At 43.9% G+C, this 24,430-nt stretch overlaps 1 protein-coding gene across 2 annotated transcripts in view; it reads left to right on the forward strand.

Annotated features, from left to right (window-relative positions):
• Positions 1 to 24,430, forward strand: part of SLC22A23 (solute carrier family 22 member 23) — a 114,684-nt gene that overhangs the window by 31,389 nt on the left and 58,865 nt on the right. The gene's annotated exons all lie outside the window — the stretch shown is intronic.

The raw sequence follows: 24,430 nt of genomic DNA on the forward strand, positions 1-24,430 counted from the left end.
TCGCTTACAAACAACATAACCCTGTGGGATTTTTACTAGTTCAAGTTAATTAAATTTAACTCAAAGCATGAAATTTGCAGGCAGTGCTCTTTGCAGTATTTCTGCAAATGCATATGATACAACAAAAAGTTCGCTTTTGTTTTAATGCTTTGTTTCATTTGTTGTCAGTCTACAGAATTTAATCATACATGCTGTGTCAGTGCTCATATCACTCATTTTTCTTTGTTAAAGAAAACTGCTCGATGTTGCATTGTGGATGAATTTGTTTGTAAGTCATATGCTGCAGTTACTGATGGGCCTTAAAGTATGAGCTATGTTTTGGTCTTTTGAGAACGTCTGGTCCCTTAAATGAATTGTACATACGCTTGCGTAGTTTTTAGAGATAAGTTGAGACACAAGTGCTTGTTAGTATCTTGAAAACTTGTTTGCTCACATTCTTTGAATTCTGGTTATGGTATGAATTGTGAGAGAAGAAATCAGTTTACTGAAGTCTAATGAATGATGTGCAGATCTTTGCAAGCACTACTCCAGTTTTGTATATATGAGCTGTATGTCTGCTTTAGTCACCCATATGTTCAGTAAGGAATGTTACAATTACAGATAATCTTGAATTTAGGCTTGGTAATAAAACAGGTAGTATCTTGGAGAAAAAGGGTGTTTGAAGAAGGCTCTGTGGCTTGGAAATGTAGGTGTCCCTTGATGAACAGTGTCGGTGCCGAACTGGGAGGGAGCATGGTCCAGTATTTGCATCAGAAGTTCTGGATCCACATTCCTGCACCTTTGTGGGTGATTTCCCCAGCTCCTGGATGCCTCAGCATCTCCCTCTAACCGGCTTGTGTGTGGAGGAATTCAAGCCAGACTAACCATTCTTGTGGCTTCCCCTTCCAGCTCTCTGTCCTATTCCTGTGGCGGAGGTCACCCTCTTGTAGAGCAAACTATTAGCTCGTACACTGATGCCTCAGTCCTCTCCCATACAGTCAGGCATTTGAGTGCAAATACATCTCCATCAGTGGCTTACCTCACATATTCAATATATTAGGTTAAGGACATGCATTTCATTCTGCTGCTGTTTATTCTCCAAAGAGAATAATTTCTGGCAGAAACAGCAGCGGAGCACAATGTTTGCGCATGCCCTGGCCAGCCAGGGATGTGTGGAAGTGCCTCGGTGCAGTGGAAGAAGGCAAGCTCTGCTGGAATGCGGTGTGCTGTAATTACTAATTCTGTTAAAAAATGCAGACTGGAAGACCTGCGTGCCCTGGTACTAAGGCATAGGTAAGTTACTTTACGTACCATCTGTTATCCAAACACTTGAGACTAATTCTGTGGAGAACTGAGGAGGGCATTTTCTCCATGAAGCATTCAGTTCAATAGGTATTTAAGCACATGGACCAGGGATTGTTGTCTAAAATAAATAAACTGATGAATCCCCAGAGTTTTCTGCTTGATGTGAAACTGCTGTCCAGAAGGAACAAAGTGCTGCTCTGTCAGCTCCTTTTTAAGGGCCTTCTCCAGTTCCAGAGCTGCTTCCACCCTGATTTCAGACCTGTACTGGTAGGCAGTGTAGCTGTCTCCTGGGTATGGAGCTGTTCTCCCTTGGAGCACTCACTTTACAGCTTTATAAGATAAGTCAGAAGGAAGAGAAGTAACTAAAAACATACAGGAAGCAGAATCAATAATGTGGCGAGGCAAAAAGCAATATAAGGGAAGAAATGTTTTTCTTATTATAGCAAACAGAAATGGATTGAAGGCAGGGAGAAAAAACAAGAGCAACTTAAAAAGATTGTATAATGGTAGAAGTAGCTATGTGGTGAAATTGCACCAGCGTTCCTAATAAAATCTCCTTTTGGTTTCATTTATAGCTTTGACTTTGAAAAGGGGGTTTTGTCTAGAACTTGAGTGACTTGTTTTTCAAGGCACAAAACCAAATCTGTGTTTCTAGGAAGCTTGAAGAAAATTAATTAAAGAGCTTTTGAATTACAGACCCATTAAAAATGACTGTGCTTTGAAAGTTAAATAAATAAATAAAGCTGTCAGTGTTAGTCATCTGTTGGAAAAAATGGCTTCTCTTGTATCTGTACAGCAGAGAAGCCCAATTACAGCACTCCAGTGCTTTGGAATTTGAGCGGGAGAAACTTTGATTGTATGAACCTTGACACTATCCATCTGAGTCTTTTCAGAGGTCATGTGTGAGTTTAGAGTTGTGAATCAGCCTGAAGTGTTGTCCCACTGTTGCTTTTTTTTTTTTTTTTAGTGTCTGTGCTAGGTCTGGAAGAAAATATATGAAGTTCAGTCTGCATCTTGTAAACTTTAAACCTGATGGATTTGACTTTTTCAGGAGACAAACTTAGCCCTTCTCGGCTGAGTGTTGCATTTCAATAAAATAAATACTCATGCAGCTGCCTTTCCTCCCTTCCTGACTTTTCCTTAATGTTGTTCTTTGGCTGAGGGTAGGTGCTTCACATGGGTCTGGGGTCAGTAATGTGTGGCAGAGCAGAGAACAAGAATAGCCGATGCATGGCCCAAAGAGGGAAAATAAAGAAAATAGAATATATAATATGTACAACAGCTACCTCCTCTCTTGCTGCTGGTAAGAGAGAATGTGACAGATATTTTTCTAAAAGAAAAAATCTGCTTCTATCCAATGAAGAATAATAGCAGCGATTAAAGATTTCGTATCCTAGTTATTTTGGAAACAAAACCATGGCCAGGCAAAGCAGGCAGCGTGTCATGCTAGCTTGCGTGAATCTGAGTAGCACTGCCCCCTCAGTGCTGTACTTTGCTGGGATCCTGGCTGGGAGTTTTAAGTGCCTGGTGGGACTTGCACTGGAGATACTAGTGCTTTTTCCTGCCAGGACAGCTTTGTGTAGGACTTCTGATTAAGAAATATTTGTTTACCCATAGTCTCTGTCCCCCCTTCAGGCCACCGATGAGTGGCACTAGGCAAGCAGGGCATGCAGCTGCAAGCCAGCAGCTGCAGCATGGCTCCACTCACAGCAGTGCAGATGAAATTCCTCACAGAAATGGACTTCTTGGAGAAATAATCCACCCGCCTGTCCAAGCAGGAGAGAGCCTTTTATTTATGTGTCTATACAAAAAAAGATCCTTTCAGCCCTGATTGCTGGGAGTAGTTAAAATCTCAAAATGGCAGTGCAGGAACTGGCTGAAGCTTTTGCCCTGCTCTCTGAGGGAAAATCTGACAGCAGCTCTGGGATAGCCTAAGCTGACCTGGCTCTGCCTGCTCCGGTTCTGCCCATCCTTCCCTGGCTAGTTCTTCCACCTACTGCTGGCCCTACAGTGAACTGAATCACGGGTGTAAACCAGCAGAAAGCTGTTCATTTTGTTGTTTGGTTTGAAGTCAGTTTTCCCCTTATCTGCTTCCCCCCGCAAAAGCTCACCGCAGGGATGAGCGTGGGTGGATGAAGGAGGAGAGCAGGAATGGGTGACCGGGGAGTCAAGGAGAGAGGAGGGACTACAAGACCCATGATGCAAATTCAACGTGCCATGGTGCCCTGCTGTAGACGCAGTTTAAGAGCCCTTGTGGCTTGCTCATAGTGCAGATGAATTCTTGCAAGCTTACGGCAAGCAACCCTTAGGTCAGGAAGTTCTCTTGCTGAAAACAGATTAGGCTGTGAAGTCACCATGAAGCTTGACTGTATTCGGTGTGGGTCATTCTTGAATGTGGGATTTAAAACTTCTTAGAGGCATTTTAAAGATTAGACAGTGTTTAATTGCATCTTGGCAGAGACAGCAGGTCTACTATGTTTAGAAACTTCTATCTTGGACAGGTTGATGTCTCCTCCCAGGATACCTGTCTTTTGAAGTAGTAGCAGATGGAAGTCCTTCCACTTCTTCTAGGCACTAGCTAACTTGTCTTGGAGAAGAGTAGATAAACTGGCAGCAGAGAAGGATTCTTAAAAATAATATATAGGGATCTATACGGCTTTAACTTTATTTACTTGAGCTCTCGGGGTAAGGAAACTGCCTTTGGATTTATTTAAAACTTTGAAACTCAGTTGGAGAACCAAATATGATCAGGTCTTGGTTATGAGACTTCCACTTTTCTGGCTAGCTTTTCTTAGCAACATCCAAATTAGTGAATAAATAGAAGCCTCCAGTCTGCCGATGATAACAAATAATCTGTGATTCAGAGTAAAACATCTTGATTATGGACTTGGCAGTCCTAAATCTTCAGGAGCAGAAATGCAGACCATCAGTCTGGTATTACAGTACTGGAAAGACCCAGTTTTTTTTGCAAAGGTCATTTTGTTGCTGTCCTTTCAGTTTTGCTTCAGTAAATTTTACCCTTTAAGGAGACTAGATTTTATTTTTGGTTTTAGGGAAAAAAAAAAAAATGGTTAGGGCTTGAACTGAGGGACAGAGATGATGACGTTTGTGTCTAGGATAAAGATGCTGAAAGATAGTCTGTACTGAACTGTCTGACCAGCTCGTATGACCTTCATCTTCTACTCAGAACATTTGTAAAGTCTTTGGGATTGTCATAGTGTTCTTTTTTTTTAATTTCTGCTTACTTAGTTAATTTTTGATTGCCACTTAGATGGCTGCCACAGCATGTCTGTCTACTTTAAAGTATCGTACTCTGTGAAATAAGGAAAATACAAAGGGAAGTTTCTGGGTTTATGTGTTAAGACTTCAGCTATATCTCCCATTTGTTTTGTTATAAATGGCAGTACTGAAAGGAGTAAGTTTCACTTTCTCAACACTGGAAGGGAATAGCGCTTATTCTTTGGAAAAGATACCTATGAGAAAGGTACACTACAACACTTGTTATGTTAAGGGAATTCACTAAGATTTGTAAGATCTCTATAAAAACAAATTTGTCCTGACAATTCTGAATTGGGAATATTGGTCTGCAAAATACTATGCACAATTCTAATTTCAAATAATAGAATTTTAGTGATTTAAATGTAAGATATTACTGTAACAAGGTTAAATGCCAAAACAAACTATCTCTAAGGGTTTTTTTTCATACTGCATTGCAGTTATACTTGTACAATGTATAACTGGTATGAAATAGTGCTGTTGCAATGTAAACTATGAGACAATTTCAAGACAGGCGTTCAGTGTAAAATGCATTAGATTTAATTTCACTTAAAAGTGAAGTGTAAAATTATTATACATTTGAGAAACCTAAAGATACAAGCTGCACAAACTTTCATTGCCCATTTGTTCTGTGAACTGGTGTATCTTCAGAAATAATCTGTTTTCCTGTTGACTGAGGAGTTGTACAGGACAAGAATGGTATGTGGCTTGGCGAAGCCATCCTGTGTGGTCTGTACTTGGGGAAGTGTCCTGCTTTAGCCCCAGCCAGCAACTCAGCACCACGCAGCCGCTTGCTCACTCGCCCTACCCCAATGGGTTGGGGGAGAGAATTGGAGGAGTATGAGTGAGAAACACTCCTGGGTTGAGATAAGAACAGTTTAATAATTGGAATAAAGTAAAATAGTAATGATAATAATAACAATATAATAATGATAATGATATACAAAGCAAGTGATGCACAATGCAATTGCTCACCACCCGCTGACCGATACCCAGACAGTTCCCGAGCAGCGATCGCTGCTCCCCGGCCAACCGCCCCCCCCCCCCCCGAGTTTCTATACTGAGCATGACATCATATGGTATGGAATAGCCCTTTGGTCAGTTTGGATCAACTATTCTGGCTGTGCCCCTTCCCAGTTTCTCATTCACCTGGCAGAGCATGGGAAGCTGAAAAGTCCTTGACTAGCATAAGCAGTACTTAGCAACAACTAAAACATCAGCGTGTTATCAACATTCTTCTCCAACTAAATCCAAAGCACAGCACTATGCCTGCTACTAGGAAGAAAATTAACTCTATCCCAGCCGAAACCAGGACAGGAGGTTGGCAACAGTGTGCTCTCCTCTGAAACCCTCTCGTCCTGCCCCGGTGCAGGTCTGTGTTGAGAGGGACCAGCGGAGCCACTGCCTGCGTGTCCAATACCCAGTGCTCAGAGCACCGGCGTTTTCCTGGTGGTCTTTAAGGAAATGTTTTACTGCATGGGAGCTATGCTGCAACTATGACCCTGGTAAGATACCGACGTTCAGTAATTATTGGATATAGTGTTACCGTTACTGTGGTCACAGTGTAGAAGAACTGTGTTTGCACATGTGAACTGCACATTAACTCCTGAGGGTGAACCCTGGGGGAATCACCCAGCAGCGCCTGCTGCCAGGAGAGGCAGCCCCGCTCACCCGCGTCCCTCTTGGCAGCCGCTTGCTTTCTGCTGGCTTTGGCGTTTGTCTCATCCTCTTCAGCTACTTAATCCAGCCAACAAACAAACAAAAAACCACTTTTCTTTGCGGAGCTGATTTTCTGCTCTTCTGTTGAAATATCCAATTAGGGAGCAAACAGATGCAAATGTCAGAGGTAAATGTCAGGGGAGGTGAGAATGCAGGAAGGTGGACTTTACTGATGGGGTGGCAAGCTGCATCCTGACCGGCGCTGTCTCATGAAACTAAATCTGAAAACAGAGCAAAGGTGTGACTCCGCATTACGGCCCTCGAACGGCACAGCCAGTTCTGGAAGTTTCTGCCGCTTCTTGCTGATTTGTCTGGGTTTGTAACTGCACTCAAACCCAGCTGTGCAAGGTGATGTGGCTTAAACAAAAATATTCATAAGTACCTCTCGAAATATTACTCCTACCCCACTATTGTCAGTTGCTCTGCTCTGGTTTTTTTAGCACATTCACCTTAGGATTATTGTGTGATTGAGTCAGCAGTGGAATTGGTGCAGATGAGGGAACCATAACCTGTAGCATGCTCTTTTCTTCTCTCACCGTGTCGTCTGTGTGCGTTCAGGATGAACTCTGTGTAGAGGAGTTTCTCATGTACTGCAGAGTACGCTTCAGGTGGAGTAGAATTTAAAGGGAAGAAATCAGAGCATAATATTGTGAGGAAAACTGAATTCTTGAAGTATAAAGTTTTCTACTGGCAGCATGCAACCTTATCTGACATGGCTACAGTCTTTGGACCCCAGTAAAGGAAGTTAAAGAAATGACGAGTGACGAATGGTGTGCATGTGGGTTCCAGCTGAGCTGGCCACCCTTCCTTGGAAAGGTCAGGGAGGGGAAGCAACTCTCTTTCACTCAACTGTTTTTAATGGAAAGTCACGGTCTTTTTTCATTTGGAGTTCTGAAATACTAGCAGCAGACCTAGCGAAGATGGATGTATGAGTGAATGGTGGCAAATGGGTAAAAGGCACATGATGAAGCACTAAATGGAAAGCATGGCATATAGGGGCATGTGACTTAGAGGAGGGGAAGATTGCCTAAAAATATATGTATATACACATTTCTTCTTTGAAAACTGTATTGTGATGAGATAGAAACTTTTGACAGAAAATGCTTAACTTTTCTGGCATCTCCCTGTGCTGGGGAGACTGTAAATGTTTCGGTTTGGGTCAAATTTTATTTCTGCATTCTCTGGAGGTAATGTGCTTTCGAATGCTATATGTGTTTTATTCCTCATGCCTGGATTCCTGGATTTTATATTTTCACTGCTGTTTCTTTCCTTGCTAAACTAGTCTGTTGTGTCATGGGAATCCTTAAACAACAACAGACTTAGGTGAAAGGAGATGTCAAAAATATTAAAATTTCTTGTGGGATAGAAACTCCCCATCCCACAGGCACAACATTTATATAACCTACTGTTGGCATAGTCTCCCAAGCAATGCCTTAATTTCTCTTCCTCTATCAAGTTCTTAATGACCTGAGACTGGCTTACAGAAAATGCTGACTGAACATAATCCAGAACGGCCTGAAATATTTGTATGCTGCACGGGTATGTGGTGGGAGAGACAGTTGTTCCCAACATCTGCAGACGTAAGTATCACAGTGTTTATTTGCACCTGGTAACCCCATCAGTATTCTTTCCCCCATTGATTTCAACTGGGATAACTGAGGGCAGCAGTCCAAAACCTTCAGATGGGAAGCAAGAGCCTTTCTTTGGAAGCTCCTGGAAAGCCTGTGAGCTGCGGAGTCAAAGGCAAGAGCTGCGAGGCCACGCCACTCCTGCTATCATGGATGCTGCTGGAATCCTCCATTCCAGAGGGAAACAAATTCCCAACTGCTGGGTTGTGGGTTTTTCTTCATTTCTTTTGTATCCTTTTTTGTGGGGCTTGGAAACATTTCTTCTTTCTGTGTACCTTATTCCAATAACAGCGTGTTGAAGAAGCACAATGAAAGATTGGCGGATACAATTTGCAAACTTAGTTATCTGTGTGATGGTAAAAATGGTGTTAGATCACATGCTAGATTTACAAGGAGATAACATAGGCTTTTTAATTCTGCTATGCTTGAGTGCTAGACTCTCTTTGCAATGTTAATAGATTGCATGTGACATAGGAGGAGAGTGCAGTTTTATGTATGTGTGTGATCTCTTAGGCTGTCTTAAGGGACAAATTCCTTACTGTGGCATCAGGTAGTTTCTCTGTGGACTTGGAGCCTTTGACTGAAATGACAGAGGACTGTAGGATGAGCATTAACATGTTGGTAGGCTGTCCACCGTCATTTTCATCACCTGGCTTGTGGTGGGACTAAGCACTATGACGCAGCTTGTAGTGCTGGGGCAAGGGGTAGGGAGGGAGCAAGCCATGCCTATGGGAAGATTGGCCTTCAAAATAACCACAGAAAATGGGCTGGCACCCCAAAGTCATGTGTAAAGCCATCATGAGAGAATGTACTGCTGCCTCTGTAAGAGGTGATGCCCTGTGCAGTGCCCAGCCTGTGGCTGGCGGGGATGCAGACCTGCTCGCATTCACCTGCGTGACATGGGAGCGTTTCTCTGTATGACGGACGCAAACTATCGAAATGTGGCTGGAAAACACTGGGAGACTGTGGGTGGGTTGTGGAGGTGGTGTTTTGACCACTGTTCCAGGCTGTGGTCTGTGTTGTGCTTTCCTAAAGTAGCATAAATTTTTGTCTTCTGGTTTGTTATGTTAGCAAAGGATCATATAAATTGTTTGCGTGTGCAGACTTTCTGTCATAAAACTGTAATAAAAACCAGCAAAAGCAAAATGAAAAATTCTGAATTCTTTGTTAATGCAGTTCTTTAATTCCCAAGTTGGAATGTAAAATTGGATGACTTCTTAACTTAGGAAGCTTCTTGTGTTTAAAGCAGAAGAGGAAAAAAGAGTGAAATCCAAAATGGTGCTATCGCCTTTAGGTGTCTCAGTATGGAAAAAGATTATGGGATGCGGTGCAGTCGGCAAATCGCTTTTGATCCAGTGCAAATGCTGTTCACCCGAGCAAAGGCATATGATGCTCTCTGTGTGTGTCCGCCTTATTATTGACCTGGGTTTCCTGGCAGTGCCACTTAATGGCTTTTGTTTGTTTGGAGACAGGCCTGGGCTGAATTCCCCAGCCACGCTGGTGCGATATGTCCCTGAAACGTCCTCCACCCCAGCAGTCGCCACTTCTCTCTGGAGCACCGAGGGTGCCGGTGGCAGCAGCTGGCGTTAGCATGTTTGGTTTCTTCATTGACACAGCTTCTTAATGAAACACCTGATGAGTCAGTGTAACCAATTTCAGTTGGGTATATGGCTGTTACCTCCCTGAAGACGAGAGTGAAGTTCTGTCCGTGTCTTGAGGATGCTGTAAACCAAAGAGATATTGTTTGCATGCAGTTACGGCTTCTTTCTTCATGTAATTTTATAGTTCGGTACCTGTAGGGGTAGCAAATTGGAAGTGAGACTGGCACAACCCGAAGGAAATGTACGCGTCCCTCGCTCCCCCAGGCAGCACTTTTACATAAGAGGGACACTTCAGAGATGCATATTGAAATTGATTTCATCTTTCTGCCCCATTAAACAAGCAATTGGTTTTCAACAGCAGTTCAGAGATGAATCTGAGTCAAAGCAGGCTGATTAACTGGAGGACAGCCAGCTTGGCAATTGTTTGTCGTCATCTGTTTAATACTCGCGTTGTATAGTGACACACACATCAGAGACTTAAAACTTCTCCCCTGAAGAGACAATACACTAAATTAATCTGTTGAGAAATTGCTGAGATTCTAGCCTCCCTACCAACTTTTTCATTTAACCAAGTTAAGTACTGCTAGCTGGAGTTGCTCAACTCAATGACGCACAGCCAACACTGGAAGACTTTATTTTTGTTTCTTGGTGTTTCTATTGATAAATGGGTGGTTTGGACTTCAGCTGGGTAGAATGTGCTGAGGTGAAACTTAATTCCTGTCAGGTAATAACAATGATTCCTCATTCAAACACAGAACATGCTCTGTTTTTACTCACAAAACTAGGTGATATTTGCATGTACATATCAGAAACGGGCTTTTTTCATAGAATCATAGAATGCTTTGGGTTGGAAGGGACCTTTAGAGATCATGTAGCCCAACCCCCCTGCAGTGAGCAGGGACAGCTTTAACTAGATCAGGTTGCTCAGAGCCCCGTCCAACCTGACCTTGAATGTTGCCAGGGATGGGGCCTCCACTACCTTGGGCAACCTGTTCCAGTGCTTCACCACCCACATTGTAAAAAATTTCTTTCTTATGTCTAGTCTAAATCGGTTCTTCTTTAGTTTAAATCCATTATTCCTTGTCCTGTCACAACAGGCCTTGCTAAAAAGATTGTCCCTTCCTATAGGCCCCCTTTAAGTACTGGAAGGCCGCAATAAGGTCTCCTCGCAGCCTTCTCTTCTCCAGGCTGAAAAACCCCAACTCTCTCAGCCTGGCCTCATAGGAGAGGTGCTCCAGCCCTCGGATCATTTTGGTGGCCCTCCTCTGGACCTGCTCCAACAGGTCCATGTCCTTCTTGTGCTGAGGGCTCCAGAGCTGGACGCAGCGCTCCAGGTGAGGTCTCACCAGAGCAGAGCAGAGGGGCAGAATCACCTCCCTCGACCTGCTGGCCACGCTGCTTTTGATGCAGGCCAGGATTCGATTGGCTTTCTGGGCTGCGTGCGCACATTGCCAGCTCATGTCCAGCTTTTCATCCACCAGTACCCCCAAGTCCTTCTCTGCAGGGCTGCTCTCAATCCCCTCATCCCCCAGCCTGTATTGATATTGGGGGTTGCCCCATCCCAGGTGCAGGACCTTGCACTTGGCCTTGTTGAACCTCATGAAGTTCACACAGGCCCACCTCTCCAGCTTGTCCAGGTCCCTTTGGATGACATCTCGTCCTTTTTCCCCAAAGTTACGATGTCTTGAGGGCACATATGCCCATCCATATTCTGAATGTCTGAATTTGGGGTATTCTAGTGACTAACGTGACTTCTGAAACGCAAGGGTATTAAGGAGTGTGTCTTCAACCTCTGACAGGTCTTATGTTTAATCTCCTGGTATTTGTCATCCTGATTATTTTAAAGGAAAAATAGATGTATTTAAAAGCTCTTAACCATCATCATGATCCCTCTTTCAGTTTGTTGGTGGGTGAAGCAAATGTGCTTTCGTCTTTTGGGGGCTAAGAGGGGAAAAGGTGGAACGAGGGAGGAAGCTGCTACTACTGTGTACAGGATGCCTCTTGCTTATATTTTCTAATTCACTTCATTCTCAAAAAGGGAAGTTAATGCAAATGGTTTAAATGGCTGTGTTGCTACCTGCAGGGAGGGGGGAGTGAATCTACAAATTAAAGTACAAGGTTATTGGAGCACTTATCTGCCTATAATATAGGTATATGTCTTTGAACTACTGAATATTTTTATTGCTGCTGCTTTAATAATTAATCTACCCTTTGGAAGCTGCAGGCTTTTTTGTCTAGGATTAATGTACTCTTAACATCCTTGTGTCTACTACCTTGTCCTGAAAGTGAGGTGGTAGCACAAGAATCTGCTACAGGGGGCTTGTCCCATCTTTGACCGCATGTTCATATATCTTTGTAGAAAGCATTTTTAATCCCTCTCTGCTGCCAGGTTCAGACATAAAATCTCCAGTTCTGTTTTGTAGATCTCTTCCACGTTAGCTAGGAGGGCTGGTCCATTAGCAACTAGCAATAGTAAATGGTGGCTTTCTCTGAAGTAGGCTATGAAACAAGGCATGTGCCTGACTGAAAAGGCTGTTGTACGCCTGTCTCTGGCTAGGAGTGGGGAAACTCTCACCCTTAAAGAACAGATCTTGCTGTCCGGAGAATGAGCTCTTTCCCCTGTGTGAAACGCTGAGTCAGGCTCTCTTAAGGGCACTTTCTTGAGAGACACCTTGCGTGGTGAGGTGTTATTCGGATCTGTCAGCAGGCACTGCAGGTTGTCGGTGCGTTTGTGTGTTGTGTTTTTCCTGTTCTGTCTGTGTGTTGTGTTTTTCCTGTTCTGTCTGTGTGTTGTGTTTTTCCTGTTCTGTCTTGTTGGTGTAGAAAGGTGACAAATTAGCATGTAATGTCTGCCACAGTGAAAGTGGTGTGAAGCAGGAGTGCTTGCTTGCTCCCATTTGTTTCCTGACATCCCGTTAGGTTTCCTGGAGTTCTCTAAAACGAGGAGCCCTTGCTTTTTTCAGGTGGGAGAATCATTAATGAGTGCTGTTCTTTGCCCTGTTTACCCTTCTGCTTTCCATCAAATACAACTGGTGCCTGCCATGGATTGCATGTTGTACAATCTGGTTCCAAGGTGTGGTTAATGAGGAAGAGTCTCTGTCCATACATTGCACATTATGCTGGGCAAGAATGGGCAAGGGAAAATGTCTTTTTATGCTTTAGGGCATATTTGGTATGTGGATTTCTGACCCCTGTGTTGCAGGGAAGAAGGGAAGCGAGACTGGGAGGTCGGCGAGCAGAAGTGTGGAGGGTGGCAGAGGCAACACACTTGTCTCTCTAGCTTTTGTGGTGTCTTGCTGAAGGCAACAGCTTTGTGGCAGCCAATTTAAGCAAGCAGTCCTAACTAAGGGTGGAGGGAACCCCCTAGGATGGACTTTGTGGGAAGGTTGAAGAGACAGAAGAAAAGGCATGAAAATGGGAGCTGGTGAAGCTACATCTGTACATTGGGGAGAGGGAAGGACAATGAAACTTAGGGTAGAAAGGAGTAATAGCAGGATTCTGACTCAATATCTTATTTCTGAAACCCAGGGAGTGGAAAGAGAGGGACAAAAAGGTGGAGAGCCCTCCCTTCTAAAAATATTTGTTTGCAGCTAGTACATTGAGTGGCTTAGTGGCCAATATAAGCCCTTTGAATCGATTCCCCTCCCTGCTGTGTTTGTGTTTAATTTTTTCATATATGCAGAGCTTAAATTCTGAAGGTCTCTTCAGTGCCACCAATGACATCTAAATGCAGTCTTCCTCAGTGGGTGGTGGGTTTTTTTCTGCTTATAGCAGCCCATGCAGTTAAGACCACATGATGTTGGTCTTCATGGCTGAAACCATGGTTCAACCCAGGTTTCCAGAGGCAAAAAGCCAGGGTAATATTTTTCTGCCTCATCAAACTGTTTTTAAGGCATTCTTCAGAGTATCTAAACAAGGTTGTGTAAGTTGTCTAGAAGTAATAGAACAGCTTGGTTGTATGGCTACTGCCCAGCCTTGCTGGTGGGAGGGTGTTTCTTTCTGAATCTGCAAAGAAAATTGGTTAAAACCAGGTCTGTGCTCCTTTGTTCCCTATGGTGCTCTTGGTAACTGCATGCATGATGAGTACTGACTAGAATTGATGGCTAGTAGAAAAAACAGTAGTATTTTCAACTTGGTGCTTTTCTTGGTCACTTCTATCAATTTGCAGCAAAACATCCAACAACAAGGTAAGGGTGCCCCATCAGAACAGAACATGCAGTTCCCACGGTGAGCATGGAGATACAGGGCTCTTTATTTTGTTTTAACTGTGTTTGAACACACAAATTTCTAGGGTTGCTGAGGCCTACAATTTAGCTTGGAACACTGTTATAGCAGTGACACTTTGTCATCAGAAATGCTGCCTGTTTCTTATAAAGCCATATGGATTTTACTTCAGAAACAAAATAATTACTAATTTTGTTTCTAAAATTTAGCTTCCTCTAAGAGATAGTTGTATAGAACCGAAACAAAACCCTAGCAGCTCGCAGTTTAATTGTGTTGGTGATGTGAAAAACTGAATTGGATAGCACAAACTCAGGTACTCTTCCTTCCAGGAACTGAAGAGCATGACTTAGCGCCAAGATTTGACATAGCCTTTCTTAGGGAGCCAGTTCTATGTACAGGGGTCTACCATGCACAGATTCACAAGAAGTTCATTTTGACACACACACAATTTTTCCTTATGCTGCCTCAGAATTAGCCCATCCGCATTGCAGGGGTAATAAGCTGCCTCTCTTGCTTTCCTTCGCATTAGAGAGAATCAGTTTATCCACTCTCCCTGGCTATTCCACATGTACCACCCAACTGACTATTGTCTGTAATTACTATTTGAGCTGTTCTCAGTTTACAGCTATTTATTTGTCTTGGAAACTGGCCAGTGTTTTCCATGGGATTATTTCTCTTTGTTAAAGTTTTTATAGTCATGATGGTTTAGGCAAAGCAATGCAACTGTTGGTTTTGTGACACCAAGGGCTAATTTAGGACTCAGAAACCCTTATTTACAGCCCAGAAGTGTGCCCTGCTCCATGTATGGGAGAGAGTAAGTGCTGTCTCTTGCATATATGCACCTAATGTTTTGCCTTCCTTGAAAACGTAAGGATTTTTGCTTGCAGAGATCGGTGCTGTATAGTGGTAACAGACCATGCTCTAGGAGATGATCTTGCTAGTTTTTGGTTAACTGCCAGCAGAGCAGAGCAAAGCAAGTTTTTGCCAGGTGGAAGGGCAAAACTAGCATAGGAGGAGGACCCTTGGCAGTCTGGAAATGGCAAACTTATGGACATGGGACAACATTTTGTTGGTAACAGCATGGGCTGTTAATTAAGCAGGTCTCAGTTAGACGATGTTTGTTTCTTAGCTCACTGCAGTGGTTGTTTTGATTAGCTTTCTCACTTGTGTTAAAACTGGCCTAGAATGCTGTGGGTGCAGGTGGCAAACTGTTTCTCCTGAGGTAATGTTTTTGCTTATTTGAGGCCAAAGGAGGCCAGGAAGCCAAGTTAATTTAGTGTGGGTTTCATCTGTGAGGTTTCTGGTGCTTTTTTTCCATAGGGAAAGCTGGCAAAGTATGGAAAGGAGTCTTAGTGACCTTGTAATTGAATAAAATGAGACTGCTAATTATGTTTAGGAGGGTTGCTTAGATTGTCATAAATATTTCTCCTCTCATTTAAGCCCACAGACTTTCTTTTTTAAGAAGAGAAGAATTCGGGGTGGATGTTGCTGCAGTCTACAGACTTTACACCCTGCTTCTGCTTCTGTGACTTCTGTGTGGTTTGGTAAATTGCTGCCTTGCTTGCCTTGACAATCGATGGTTCTGGGCAATCGGAGAGTTATAATTGTGTTATCCCACAAACGACACTTGAAAGGTTCACCTGATCTTGGCTTCCCTTGTCCTCTAGACAGGGGTGGGAAGGGACACTGCCCTTCAGCTGGTGCCTACCTGTTCCCTGCCCCTGGAGGAGCGCGGGTCTCCATGGGGGGAGCACCACAGAGCAGGTGGGACCCCAAAGGCTCCCCTTGCTCTGCTCCAGCTCTGCAGCTGTTCAGAAATGCAAACAAGGCAAGGAAAATTCTGTGCATCATGGGTGCCCAGGTATTTTACTCCAACTAAGCTGGGGGGTAGATGAGGCAGCTGGATCCAGGTTTCCTGTTGCTCTCCCTCTTCTGGCTCCATTTCTCTGCTTTCCTACCCCCTCATGCTTCTCCCTAGCTTTCTGGCAGCCATATCCCATGGCATACTCTTTTCACCCCCTTTCAGGCTGTGCAGTAGCACAAGAGAGCCTTTGTTGTAGCTGGAATGCTATATCTGTATGCTGTGAAAAGCATTGGGACTCTGCACTTGGGGACATTTCAGACGGGAGCTGTATGGCTGGCACACTGAGCTGAGCAACAGAGCTGTGGGGAGGTTTTGGGGATACGGGAAGGGTGCTGTGGAGTGAACCATGTGGAAGCACACTGGTGGTCACTGCCGTGGAAGTGTTTCTGCAGAGCAGCTGCTGTGTGTTCACTAACAGCGAAGCGAGCCTGAGGAGATCTGTAAAAGGGAAGAAACTTTTTTGATGTCAGGCCAGTGGTACAGAGGCCAGAGACAGCAGCAGTGGCGGCTGCATCGTCCACTTGGAGAAGGAATACCTCTTCTTGGGGGTCTTCTCAGCTCCACCTGCAAGGTGCCTTCCTTCACTGCACAGCTCTAGTCCGCACTGTGGCCCACAGCCAGCCTGTGTCTGTATTACTATGGCCCAGCACTCTGTTACACCAAAAGTCATTAAGAGCAGCTGTCCTGGGGAGGCTGCCGGCACTACAAGAAGCCCTATTTTGAGTCAGCATGTTGATGCTATGCTGCAAGTGCATCTTGTTCAAAGGCTGTACTAATTATAAATTGGTCTTGGGGAGATGAGGATAAAAATATCTCAGTTGGCTTGGCTCTGTAAACAACCTGTGATGCTATTTGGAAGCATGGCACAGTTTTCATGTTGCAGGGAATGCGCATGCTGTGTGTGAAGGACGTCAACAGTCGTGGTGCAGAGCTTCCTTGTGGTCAGGCTGATGAATAAAGAGGGAAAGGAATTTTTTTGACTACCAGAGATGGCAAAGTGGATATTCACGAGATTCTCTTCCATGCAGTTCTGGGAGAAATCTTGAGTTTCCCTCAGTATTGGGGGAGGAAGAGCATTTATTATACCAAGTGTATGCCGTTAATAGAGCCTTCTTTTTTAAATAAGAAAACGTCCTTGAAGCACCTTCTCTGTCCTGGCCATATGGATTTGGGTGGAATCTCTGCTGTGCATTGCAGGACAGGATTTGCCTCTGTGTGTGCAAGAAATCAGCTGGTTCGCTGGAAAATCAAATGACAGCAAGTACTGTCATCCGCAAGGTAACGTGCTCTACTGGGAGGGTGTGCCAGAGGCAAGAGGAAGAGCCGGGTGCCAGCTGCCAGCAGCAGACGCACAGGGAGCACCCGTAAGTGGATCCAGTGGAAATGACGCTGGGTAAGGCTGCCAGGAAGGCAGCCGTCCCCCTGGCAGGTCTGCACAGCTGAAAGCTACTGCAATGCAGCGGCGAGAGGAAACCAGCAGCAAGGCCCTGCGGCCTCCTTTGGCCAACGCAGGGCTGGTCCCAGCAGATCTGGCACTCTGCTCCCAGTGGACCTGAGCCCCACCATGAACATCCTCAGCCTTCCTGCACGTGCCTCATGCACACTTTCAGATGCGTGCCAGGCATTTGGGAAGCTGAATAATGCAAGCGTGCTTTTTAGTGATGCAAAAGCACTTTGCTTTTCCCTTGTCCTTCAGGTCAACCATGACACAAACCAGTGTGGTACAATGCATCTTTCCAGTTTCCTTTGGGTAACGCATTTTGCTGTAGGTCATGGACTGACCTATGTTCTGAACTCTACTTTTTTACAAAACAGGCAAAATATGAGGAGAGGAGAGAGGAGCAGTCAACAGCCCTGCTTAAGTGCCTTCCAGTTCAATACTTTGGGACCACATCAACAGTCTCGAGGAGAAAACACCTGAAGTACACAAAAGGGTTTATCATCTGAACTAAATTATTCATCGGAATATTAAAAGAAGAGTATGCAAAGATGTGAACTGAGCACACCCCACTGTGGGCCGTAACGAGCTAAAATACAGGCAGGGCCTTGGGGAAAGACCATAGAGTCTCAATTAGCTCAGCGCTGTTGGCTGCCTGAGCGTGTATCAGCACCTTCTGCGCAAGGATGATGCCAGGCATTCATCATCTTTTGTACTCACTTTTAGTAGCTCAAATAAAATCGGGTTTAGTCTGTATTAGCAATAGATAACAGCAGTACCAGTTAATAGAGGGTGCTGTAAATCTGGTGAATAAGTAATGGCAATTGGAACCTCTTTGCTCCTGTTGTCTTGCTACTCCCCTAGGTTTTCTCATTTGTTTTTCTCCTTGCTGTTTGTCCTGTAAATGCTTATAGCTAGCTTTTCTGAGATGTCAGCCTCCTCTGTGTCCCCTTCTTGCATCAGCTCTGTATTCAGCTGTTGAGTACATGTATGCTTGAATCTGTCTCCATCAGCATTTTAAAAATTGATGGCTTCCTCCTTTAGTTCACAGATTCTTTTTTTTTAAACCACCTTAGGTTTAACAGTCTGTTTTCTGACTCTGTTTTAAAGGAGGTGGGAGTCTTGCTTCTCTTGCTAGAGCATGATCACTTGCATACATCCTCTCTGCATTTCAGAGCAAAGGTGAATGATGTGTTGAGAGCTTTATAATAGGTAAGTGATGAAGAGGTTTCTCTCCTCTTTCTTTTGGTCTGTCTTAATGCTGTTGTGGAAAGGCTGGGTTGGAGAACCAGGTCTTGCAGGTTTTTTTAATGCTGTTAAGTCTGTTTTCTCTGTCACTAGTAGTGCTTCAGGCAATGTCTTTCTCTTCATGAACTTGAAGGTCTTGCCTTAACCTTGATGACAAGCTCAGATGTTATAGCAGTGTGATTTAACTCTGAAAAGTGCTAGGGCTTGAATAGAAGTCAGTCTGCATTCAGCATAGTAGTTAATATGCTTGAAGCTGGTCAGCTTGTAAGGGGACTTAAGCATTTCCTGGGATGAAGATTTTTTCTGTGCGTTTGTCTCTCTCCCTCCCCCCCTTCTCTCTCCCTCAAATTAATTAATAATAATCATGGTGTGGGTGGGGATTTGTAGAGCCAGAAATGGAATGAACTAGAAATGATCCAGGAAACTTCTGCCATTCTACATGTGTATATATAGCTCTTAGACAGCCACAACAAAGAAGATACTTCTAATTATTTTCCAAGTAACTTTGATGGAGGCGTGAATAGAAGAATGTATGTGAATATTTTTGGAAGATCATCTGAGCAAAAACTCTAAATTTAGAAGTTGCTTGATCTGTTTTCAAATAATGTTCGAGAAGTCTTTAACAACAACTTAAAACAAAAAAAAGAAAACTTTTCATTAAAGAATCAAAATTCATCTCAGTCTTAAATGAAAACCTGAAAAATTTGGGCAGGCATTTCTATTAGATATACTTGGGACGGTCGGGGCAAGTGTGGGAGAAGTCTCCTCCTGAGAAGTTGTTCTGTGTGCTCTTGGTGCTGGTAACTCATATGGTGCAGAGCTCATATGAAGCAATAACAGGAAAAGCAAGCTATACAGAGAGCTGCAAAATATACTGACTCAAGGATAAGAAACTTTTATTTGGAACATTCAGGTTGTGATAGTATTTTAGGCTTCCTTCATTTTTGATTAATTCATTTATATTCAGTTGTGCTTCTTGGCAGTATCTTAGTTTCCACACTGCAAGAGAGTCTGATTCTCAGCCTGAGAAATACCAGGGGCATGTAGGCAGGTACACAAATAAAATGTGGATGGCTTTCTGCAAACAGGAAGACTATCATGCAGGGTCTACAGTGGAAGCTGCAGGTCTTTCTCATTATTCTATTCTCGTTATGGCCTGGGAGACATTGCAGAGACCTCATGTGAAATTGGAAAAGTAAGCACATATTTCTTTCCCCAAAATTATTAGGGTTGGAGTTGTCCCTACCTGCTTCACATGGGAAAAAATTTAGTCCTGTGTGCCTGACTGTATGAAGAACTAAATAGTTATCATTGTCCTCTCCTGTTGCTGCAGCTCTGGAACACTCTGTTCTTGGTTAGATGACCTTCTGTTTGTGTCATTTAGACATCTTTCCGGTCTTCCTGTATTTTCAAATAGTCTTGTGTCCTGGGACAATGCTGTAGTTGGTTGATCTAGCCTGGTCCATTGCTTGTAGTCTTTCGAATTGGATCCTGCATTTAGCTTTGTTCGCCATCTGCTGAGTTCAGGTGCTTCCTTGTCTGATGTATTTTAGGCTTCTTGCTCTTATTTAGTGTTCCAGCTAATTTGGCAAGGCTCTGGTTTTATGTCACTTTTAGCTCTGCACAGGGATCCATTACTGTTCGTGTGGCCCAAAGGAATGGATGAAAGAGAAGTGTGTGAATCCTCAGCGCTAGCAGCTGCATCCAGCAGGTCCAGAGCCCTCTGTGCATGTAGGACATCATGATTCTGAAGAGATGTGTTTTGTGTAAGGATCAAAACTGTTTATGTTTCTTCTTGTTGTGAAAGAATGATGTTCTTAATTGCAGCATCACTCAGACTTTTTAAAAAGTGAGAATCCGTGGGGAGTTGACCAAACTGGCGTAGTTTTGCTTAATTTTTTACCTGCTTTTCGGGGTTGTTCTGCTCCCCCTTCATTAAAACTGGGAAGGGCTTCTGAGGGAAGAGCATGTCATCTCAAACATGGAGCCTTTCGTTAAACTATGTTCTTTTCTTATGGACTGTCATTCAGAAAATAAAGTGGGGTTTTTTTTTTCTTTTTCTTTTTTTCCTTCCCTCAGTCCAAGGTGTAGCCCAAGTTGATGCTGGCAGGTTGACTGTGGGAACAATTAAGCATTTCTATTCTTGTAATTTTAAAATTTACAATGTTATTATACTACAGTTCACATGCTGGCCTGCGAGCAACGGTCCAATTTGATACATTTGATAATGAACTCCCCTGCTCCCAGCAGCTTGTGTGCTCTTTGGCGAGTATGTGAGCCATCTGAAGTAACTGGATGCAAATTGGCAGATTGCTTCATAGAGAGCTGAGGTGCACAAAAGCTGCAATTGCATCATGCTCAGGGTGAGATTCCCTGCCTGCCGGTAATTTTTTTATGTACAGGGAGAACAAGCAGCTCTGGATCATAACCGAGAGGCATCAGCAAACTGTGATCTTCAAGTCTATTTGATTGCAAATGAGAAGGAAAAAAAAGTTTAAAACAAAACAAAACAAAAGCCTCCTAAACAAACCACTGCTTGTGGGTTGGTTATGGGTTTGTGGGGTTTTTGCTTGTAGCTGGGATATATTTATCTCTGCGTTTATTGCCATACAGTTGGTGCTGTGAAAAAGTGGCATCTTGCATACTGAGTTACGCAAGCGACTTTTTCCTGAGCCTCTTTTCTTTAACTTAATTTCCCATGCCTCTTTTATTAGTAATCATCATGTATCTGTGAGCAGAGGGGTGACATACTGTAATATGTGAAGTAAAAGCAACTGCAATGAAATCAGATGATTGACAGTAGGGGGGAGTGCAGGGAAGACAGCTTGCTTGGCTGCCAACTTGACAAAGCATGTTAGTTCACTGGGGTTTTTTTCTTCTGTTTTACTTGGTTTTAATTTTGATCCCCTGGTTGGGGTCTGTCTCCAACTGATGTGTTCATTATTTATGTAAGGCAGCACTCATTTCTTCAAGGTAAATCCTTATAGCCACTTGTATAAATAGGAGGACTGTCAGGACTGATGCAGAAATACAAATATTGGTCTGGATTTGCCATGTACCATACGTTCTCCATACTCTTCTGGGCATTGTCACACAGAACTGTTGTTGCAAAGAGCACTGCTGCTTCAGGGTATTATTTTAAGGTGTTTGCTTTAAGCTTCTTCTCAGGTGCTGAAATGAAATTCAGTTTGCTAGTTTATCTGTACCACTAAGCCTTTGGAAAGAATGGGGAGAATATTTTGATTAGCTTTCATTTTGCCCTCTGCCAGACTGAACTGATCGTCTGTGACAGTATTGAATGAACCCTGCAGAAGTGGAGGGGAAAAAAAAAAATCTTCCTAGTGTTGTGTTTGCAGCGCTAAGAGTGTTGAGCAAATACGCTTGCAGAGATTCAGCCGAGTTTATAAGTAGTAAGTATAAAGGGTTTTTTTTTTTCCCAGGCACTAAGTACTACATAATTGAAACTTTGTTAAATTGTTGAACCAATTTATATATCCTTCCCAAAAGCAAGGGTCAAGCTTTCTTGGCACAGGCAGACATTTAACACGTCTTTTTATTTAATCCAAATAATCTTTCCTGCCGGCAGCCAAATTGCCTATGTCATTTCATGCTCTGTGCTGCCAACACATTCTCCCTTCTCTGTAGTACTTGTTATCTCATATTGTACATACTAACTGCAGACTTTTTTTCTGGAATATCAAACCAACTTGATCTGAAAGAAAAATAATTTTCTTTTTGAGTTATTGCAGCTTTCTGTACATTTCCTATATTAACTGATTCTATACTCCTAAGGCCAAAGCTGATACTAGAAAACAAGTAGCTATCTTGGGAATGGGAGGGAAGAGTCATGAGCAGCTTATGCTAATTGTTAGGACTGGGTGGACATCAGAGGAGAAGATCTACCCTTGCTGCACCAAGGCTAAATTATGGATATTTTTAATGGGTTGGTAGCTAATTTTGGGAGTGCAGATCTAAACTGAACTTCTTGGATGTGGTTCTTTCAGGCAAATTTCATGGCTTACTCAAACTGGTGACAGTGTGAGTCGGTGTTAATCAGAATCAAGCCATTCTAAACATGCTGGCAGGTCTCCTTGGTAAGCCAAGAAGGCCAGAGCACTTAGTCTTGAAGTTGTGACAGGTCCTACAGAGCAATGACTGTTTTCTTTAGGAGTGTCCTTTCTCTGGCTTTGTAGTTTAATAGCAGCTCTGTAGCTTGTCTCCTGTGGCTGCATCAGGTGGAGACTCATCTTGTGGAGAAACTGTCCCAAATAAAGTCTTGACGCGTGGTTCTCGCACAGGCCACAATCAGAAGCAGCACTCCAAATTTCCCAGCTTTGCCTTAAATTTTCTGTGTCTCCATGTCAAGACCCTTGTCATTGCATGTAACTGATTTTTTTTTTTTAAGCCTGCTTTCCTAAGAAAAACAACTAATGTAGCTCATTCAGTCACTCTGTATCTTCCTCCTTGCCCCAATGCTTTCTCCTTTTCCCTCTGGCCCCATCACTTTTGAGCCTGTTGACCAGTTTCAGTCACACAAAAGCAAGCCAAAATCCTCAAGGTGCTCCTCAAGGTGGAGGAAGGACCTGGCGTGGTTCAGGCTTTGTTAGTGGCTCTGCTTACGGGTTTGTCCACTCTGCCAGGAGCCATCCAGAAAGAGGAGTAGGACTTGAGGACCAGCACAGTTGGGATGGAGAAGATGCCTGCCTTCCTCCAACTCCTAACTTGCAGTGGAGGCTGAGCTTATGGACAAGGTAATGTGGGGTGTCCCAAGTACTGTTTGCACTGCGCTGAATCGTGGATCCCTTCTGGGGATTTGGTTCGGCCTCCTTTGTTTGCAAGGCTCTCCACCAGCAACAGACCACAAACTTGGCATGCATCTCCTTGTCATTACCTTAGTCTTCTCTCTGAAGCCAGTTCTTACCAGGCTTGAAATTTGGGAAGTCAGAAGGAGAAATCAAAGAGGAGGTGTGTCTGGAATCGGAGAGGTCAGCAGGCCGGCAGGGCAGGGCAGGGCACGTTGGAGCGTCTGCATGTGTTGTTTCAGAGCAATACCATCCCAGCGGCTCCAATGTGCTTGGCATTCAGCACCTTCAGAACATGCTCAGCTTCAGCTGAAGAGCAGGAGGAGGGGTTTGCAATGATTTTGAGAGCAGCTAGCAATACTTTGCTAAAAGCTCTGGTAAAAGCTCGTAGGGCGTTTAACCTTTGCTAGCCATTGCCGAGTTTCCATGTTTATAACTTTGAGTGCTCCTGTAAACAAGATCTCAGCTCACACCCTCCTCCTGCGTAGGTGGCCACAGAGGTTTCACTTAAAACCGTGTACATGCCTGTATGCAGCCATGGTAATGACAGATCTAATGACTCTGCAAACTAAATTCTAACTTCCAAGTCTCATTATATGGCTGACAGGGCTAGGAAACGCTTGCGTGTCTCGAAGCTTCCTGGACAAACTGCTGTGATGTGAAATATTTCCCATTCCTGGAGCAGAGGAGTCCGCTAAAGGCAGCTGAATAAAAGGAGAAGTAGCACAGCCCACAGCCTGGAGATGAAAGTGGCCTCTCCTTTTAGGTTAAATAAGTAGGTGTGAAGCTCTGAGGTTGGTTGTTGTTCAGACTTGGTTCACAGGAGGCTTTACAGCCTTCAACCTGTGCTGGGCAGTCCTTGGGTCACTCGGTTCATTTGAGGTCTGATGGAGGTTTGGTCGCTGATGCAGGTGGAGGTCATCTGCTGGCCAGGAGGTGGTTGGTGCTTGTTGATTAAATACATCCCAGCGTGGCAGCAGAGTTCAGCCACGGGTGGCACAGAGGTCTCAGCAGGGCATCTCCATCCTGCAAGCAAAGGCCATTGCCTGTTGGAGGCCCATGTAGTTCCCAAGCCTCAGTCTCTCGGTGGACTCTTTCCTGAGGGGAATGAGTGTCTTCCGCAAGGTACTTTATGCTTCATATGTAACACCTCCCAGTGGAGGGCCCTCCGTTTCATGCTGTTGAAAAGAAAAGCTGAAATGGAGAAGGTAGTATGGTCCTAGTAAGTCTTGGAGCCCAATCCCATCTTTGGGCCCCTTTTAGATACCATGCTGGCACCAGAGATATGTCAAGATGGTGCCCTTATCTATACAGTGTCTCCGAGGCACCACACCAGCAAATGGTGC

The sequence above is a fragment of the Pelecanus crispus genome, chromosome 2 (genome assembly GCF_030463565.1).
Source record: "Pelecanus crispus isolate bPelCri1 chromosome 2, bPelCri1.pri, whole genome shotgun sequence".
NCBI classification, from domain to species: domain Eukaryota; kingdom Metazoa; phylum Chordata; class Aves; order Pelecaniformes; family Pelecanidae; genus Pelecanus; species Pelecanus crispus.